Source organism: Camelus bactrianus, chromosome 8, assembly GCF_048773025.1.
Source record: "Camelus bactrianus isolate YW-2024 breed Bactrian camel chromosome 8, ASM4877302v1, whole genome shotgun sequence".
Taxonomy (NCBI): Eukaryota; Metazoa; Chordata; class Mammalia; order Artiodactyla; family Camelidae; genus Camelus; species Camelus bactrianus.
In genome coordinates this window covers 1890291-1895739 of record NC_133546.1, presented here as the reverse complement: position 1 = coordinate 1895739, position 5449 = coordinate 1890291, and the positions used below count along the sequence as shown (strand labels likewise).

The window sequence follows — 5449 nt, the reverse complement described above, 5'->3', positions numbered from 1 at the left end:
AACTCCCAAATCCGCTATTTTTCCTCTGCCCAGATTTTTCAAAAATACGTTCCAAGAAGCATTAGTTTCACAAGATGTTCCTAAAAATAGGATTTACTGGTCTAATAAGTTTGGGAAACTGCAGGCTTTCATGGCAGTACCAGCTAACCTCGTGCACAGTTCGAGCTGTGTCCCCTGTGTCAAGTCACTTGGTCCTCACGCAGCTCTGTGGTGTGGGTACCACTATTCCTGCCGGGCTGCAGGTGGGGAAGGGAGTCATGAAGATTCTGAGTGGGTCGGCCCAGTTATCTGCTGGTGAGGAGCCCTGCAGCTCCAGCGCATCCTGCACTGACTTCCGACAGAGAACCACACCCCACAGGCATGTGCTCAGCCCCGACTCTCACCTGACTGTGGTTCTGCCTGCGAAAGGGAAGCTCAGGTGGCCACAAACCAAGACAAGACGTCCACCTGTTGTCTGCATCCGTCCAGCACCCACCTGTGCTGGGAGGTGTCCTTCCCAGCTGCGTGTACGATGCCTGCCAGGTGCCAGTCCAGGTCTCCATTTACAGGCCCCGGGATGAGGCTGTGAGGGACCCTCAGCTATGGTGCTGGGCCTGGAGAAGCCAGCGACACAAGCTGGGATAAAGAGTGACCTTTCCCCAGTGTCATTTTCAAGACAAGGGAGGAAGGGTTGCAGGATGGACAACTGTGGATGGGGACTACCAGAGGCCTCGGGTCACCCCCACCCCCGGCAGGCGGAGAGCCCCGTCTTCGGCCGTAGACACGCCTGCTGCCATTCCAAGTCCTCAAAGCCGTCTTTTGCTTTTAAGTGACAAGCACGTTCAGCCTGTTAGGTGGCACTTTGGGATCGCTCCTCTTAGCGGAAGGAAGCGTTTTTGTGGTGTGGGATGAAGTGGTAGCAGTGAGACCGGGGGTATTAACCAGGGGTGGGGGCGATGAGAGTACAAAACATTGTATTTTTGTGGGGTTTATCCCAGGATGGCACATGTGGGCTAATACACGGAAAGTAATGCGATTCACCAGATTAATAGAATAAAGGAAAAAGCATAGTCATCTCGGTTCATCTCCAAAAGCACATTTAGCATCTGTGATTAAACAAGTGAATGAGCTACCTCAGCAAAGAAGAGCTGTATTCTGAGGAAAGGCGTCTACAGAACACCAACCTCTGGGCGCACACGCCGACTGAAAGCCCACACGTCCTCTTCTCCCTGAGGCTGTGAACAAGGCGAGGATGTGTGTTCCCACCTCTTCTGTTCCACGCGGTACAGGCCCGTGGAATAAGCCAAGAGAAGAAATAAGGCACACGTATTGGCATAAAATCTGCCTTTATTTGCAAATGGCATGACTAAATATGTAGGAAATTCTAGGGAACCAGCAAAGACGCTTCCAGGGCCATCGAGCAGGTGGGCAGGATTGTAGGAGACAAGGTGATGTGCAAAGCCCACTACATCTCCACGTGCCAGCAGTGCAAACACTGGGAAGTGAAATTAAAAAAAAAAAACCTGTATAAAAGGATAAAAAACATGCTCAAGGAGAAATGTAACGAAATAATGCAAGACCTAAAAAAAAGACACTGAAAATACAATACACAGCTGTGAGAAATTATCGATGACCTAAGTAAATAAAGAAAGAAACCATGCTCACTGACTGGAGGAGCTGCTCTTGTTAAAATGTTAATTCTTCCAAACTGAGCTGTCGATCCGATGCCGTCCCCACTGCACACACCGCAGAAACAAACGTATGTGCACGTGCGTGTGAGTGCCAGTGAGCCCCTCGCGGCACCCACCTGGGGATGTGAACCCACCAGGCAAGGGGACCACAGATGGCGCTGAGGGACATCGAGGGATTTAAGTAGGACTGAACCGACCAGAAGGTGGGGATGTCCTGTTTCAAGGTCGTCTCCTACTGAATTCTTGAAATTGAAAACATGAACAGCCTTGCCTTCACGTGACATCATTACAGCAGAATTTCAGAGCAGGGGCGTTTTCGTCTCCTTTCTCCTGCTGCCCTTCACACGACCACGCCTGGTTCTTCGAATGGCAGAGGTTGGAGATGATCAACAGAAAACCAGCCATAAACCAGCCAGAGCTCTGCCTTCCTGAGTCGGTGACGCAAGGCGAGCTGACGGGGAAACTGACTGAGGAAGAACCGAAAAGAACAAGCCCCACTGAGCCCCTAAGCCAGGTCTGCGGGACCCGAAGCCGCGGCTCCGCTGGCACGTTCTACTCACAAGGGAAAAGGGACAAGGCGGCCCTGCGCATCCCACAGGGTGACGTGACCTGGCACCACCGGGGAAGAAGTGCTGATGGCAAGGAAGGCAGCCTCACCCCCCGTGGGTGTCGGGGCCCCGGGCTCTGCGGTCTGACTCACACGCACCGAGGACCGTTTCAAGAGGGGAAGAGCCGTTAACTAAAAACATTCCACTTCCATTTCTATTGCTGCTCTGGGAGGTTAAGTTCTTACTTTCTCCCTCTCTCGACAGCCTGAGAAGATTTTAGCTGTGCATCGTGCAAGTATTGGGAGCAACTGGGTGTTCCTAGCGAGACTAGCCTCCGCCTCCCTCCACCCCTCCTGCCAGGACCACCCTTTCTCTGAAGGAGGCACAATGCGCTTATCAGCTGCTCCGAATTACGCATGCGTCCGCCTGAGGTTCAGCCAGGCCGGCTCCCCAACAAAGGGGTACAGCCCGGCTAGCATCTCACTTTTGTTCTCGCCAGCCGTCTTTTGTGATGCAGCCTGGGAAAAAATCTGAACGAGGCTGCCCGGCTGCAGCAGGAATTCTTGTCAGATAAAGAGGCAGCCCCCCTCCCGCCACCTGGGAGCTCGCAGAGGACACGCAGCCCCCAGCCCTCACGCAGCCTGGGAACGGCCCTGTTTAATTTCCTAGGCAACCGAGAAAGCCGGATGAAAACAAGATACACGGGAGGCGAGTCTGATGTGGGAAAAGCCAGATGAGAGGAGCTAAGTGGGGAGGCTCTCGGGCAGCACGTCCCGGCCGACAGCTGTGTGGGAGAAGATGGAGGGAACGGCCCCTCCTGCCATGTCCAGGGGGCGGGTCCCGCAGCTGACGGGCGTCAAGGTCGTGGATGCTGCTCTCCCTCCCTGATTTTAACCCCTGACTAATTGTGGTTTCCCCAGCTCTGCCTGATTAAAGCAACACAGTCGTGAAAACAGCATCCTTCAGAATCGTGAAATCTGTGAGATAGACATAGAAAGACGGAACCAGCAGTTGTGTGGACACATCGCTGAGTAACAACCACGCCGAGCAAACACACACGGGAGATAAATTTTGAGCGAGGTGAAAAGCTTAGCGTTGGCCGGGTGCCTCGTGGAGGCTGCTAAGTGCTGAAATTCAGGTAACCATCACTGCGCCCTTGTGTCCATCAGCCCTGCCCTGCCTCCTGCGTGGGTCGAAGGTCCCCTGGCCTGTGTCCTGACCCAGCATTCTGCCCGGGTCGTCCCCGTCCCCTCCCAGGACAGTCTCTGCTTCCACGTGCACAGCTACCCCTGACAGACAAGACGTAGCGCCACGCTTGCGATTAGGTGGCTCTGAGGTGCAAGATGAATGAACGACTCCTGCCCGGCCTGGCATCCTCTGCAGCTGGGGTGGGAGGGAGTCGGGGCAGAAGGACACTAGCAGACAAAGCCCCAGAGGACAGGGGACCGCACACTGTTTGCTCCACTAACTGGGTCAGAAAGTGAGGCTCAGTGAACCGTCCTGCATGTGTGGAATTCAGGAAATAAAGACATATTATGTTTTCAGGCAGGTGGATGTTTTATTTCACAGGCAGGTAATTGTTACCGTCTGAAAGATAGCTTTCCACCTGGGGACAAGGTGGCTGAGGCCCTGGACCTCAGATCAGTGCAAGGAACAAAGACACCACATCCCATGCGCCCGGAGCTCGAGCCGCTGGAAGGCTTTCCCACTCTGTTTCCAAATGTCTTCCTCCCCGCGAGCCCCTGAGGACAAAGGCCATGTCTGCGTGTTGTCACACAGCCGGCTTAGCGTGGAGAGACCTCAGTATCTGTGGTACAAACAGCGATGGTCTCTTGTGCCAAAAGCTTCCAGACTTGGCTCTTTCCAGAAACTCTCTCACCTCCAGCCATTCAGAAAAAACTGGAAGAAAAATACCATTTGACGTCACTTACATGTGGAATCTTAAAAAAAAACCCACAAATGAACTTATTCACAAAACAGACACAGACTCACAGACGTAGAGACAAACTGATGGTTACAGGGGGAGGGGTGGGAAGGGGCAGGACTGGGAGTTTGGGATTTGCAGATACTGACTACTGCACATAAATAGATAAACAACAGGGGCCCGCTGTACAGCGCAGGGAGCTCTGCTCATGTCTTGTAATGGCCTAATGAAAACGAATGCGAAAAGGAATATACGTATGTAAATGAATCATTATGCTGTACACCAGAAATGAACGCATTGTAAATCAGTTACTTCACTTAGAATGATGATCTCTAGGTCCATCCATGTTGCTGGAAATGGCCTTATTTTGGTTTTTAACAAAATGTTTTAGAAGATCTTCAGGCTCCCTGTGAGCTTTTGGTTTTAAATATTTTACCATGATTACCCCCCCAAAATAACCATGATTCATTGCCCGTCACGTGCGGTCTTACAAATTTCCCTTCTGCTCCTGTTCAAAGTCTTTCTGAAGATGACAGCGCAGAGCCCTTCACCACCCAGGATCCTCCTTCTCCTCACGCAAATCGCATCTCTCGGTAGAAGTAGCCATGGTACCTCATGGGCAATCCAGTATCGTCTTGACATCTCAGCAGTTCAGGAGCGCACAACAGCCTGCTGTGCTGGTGACAGTCCTCGTTCTGGTGCAGGAGAGGCGGGCGCTGGGATGCGGAGACTTGGAAACGCCAGTTTGGCCTGGAGGGAAGAATTCACAACAGGTCAACACCCACTTACGCTGTCCAGGTCTCCAAGGAAGGGCTGGGGGGGCTCGGGGCTCGCCCACGGCCCCAGCACAGCCACCCCGAGGCCCCGACGGGGGAAGGCTGACCGGCACGTCTGTTACGTCCTTGTGCTGGGCTGCCTTCCGCCAAGGGGGGGGTGGGGGTGGGGGGTGAGGAAAGAGGTAGGAGGTCTAGGGGAAAGCTGGGATCTCTGAGGAAGCAGCTGTGGTCGCAGCTGGCAATGCGTCGTGCAGACGGGTGGTGCAGAAGAGAAACCTGCCCTGTGAGGACTGGGGAAGCCGGGCCTGGCTGATGACTTGGTTGCCTGAGATTTGTCGTCTGTGGAGACATCAGGATGTTCTGGGGCGACCTGCGCCCCTAGCGGTTGATACGGGGAATCACACCTGAAAGAAATGAATGGCTCTCATCATGTGCCTGTGAGGCACAGGGCCTTTAAAACAGATTATGTAATTCCTGGCACCCAGTGATTTAAAGGTTTTTTAAAGAAAAAAGTGGAAAGTGATAAAGCTG

General features: G+C 53.1%; 1 long non-coding RNA gene across 1 annotated transcript; it reads right to left on the bottom strand.

Annotated features, from left to right (window-relative positions):
* Positions 1–1319: 1319 nt before the first annotated feature.
* On the bottom strand, positions 1320–5449 carry LOC141578457 (uncharacterized). The gene is made up of 3 exons (XR_012508841.1): positions 4755–5449; positions 2231–4117; positions 1320–2137 (listed from the first exon to the last, which is right to left on the bottom strand). It is a non-coding gene; the product is annotated as an uncharacterized LOC141578457 (long non-coding RNA).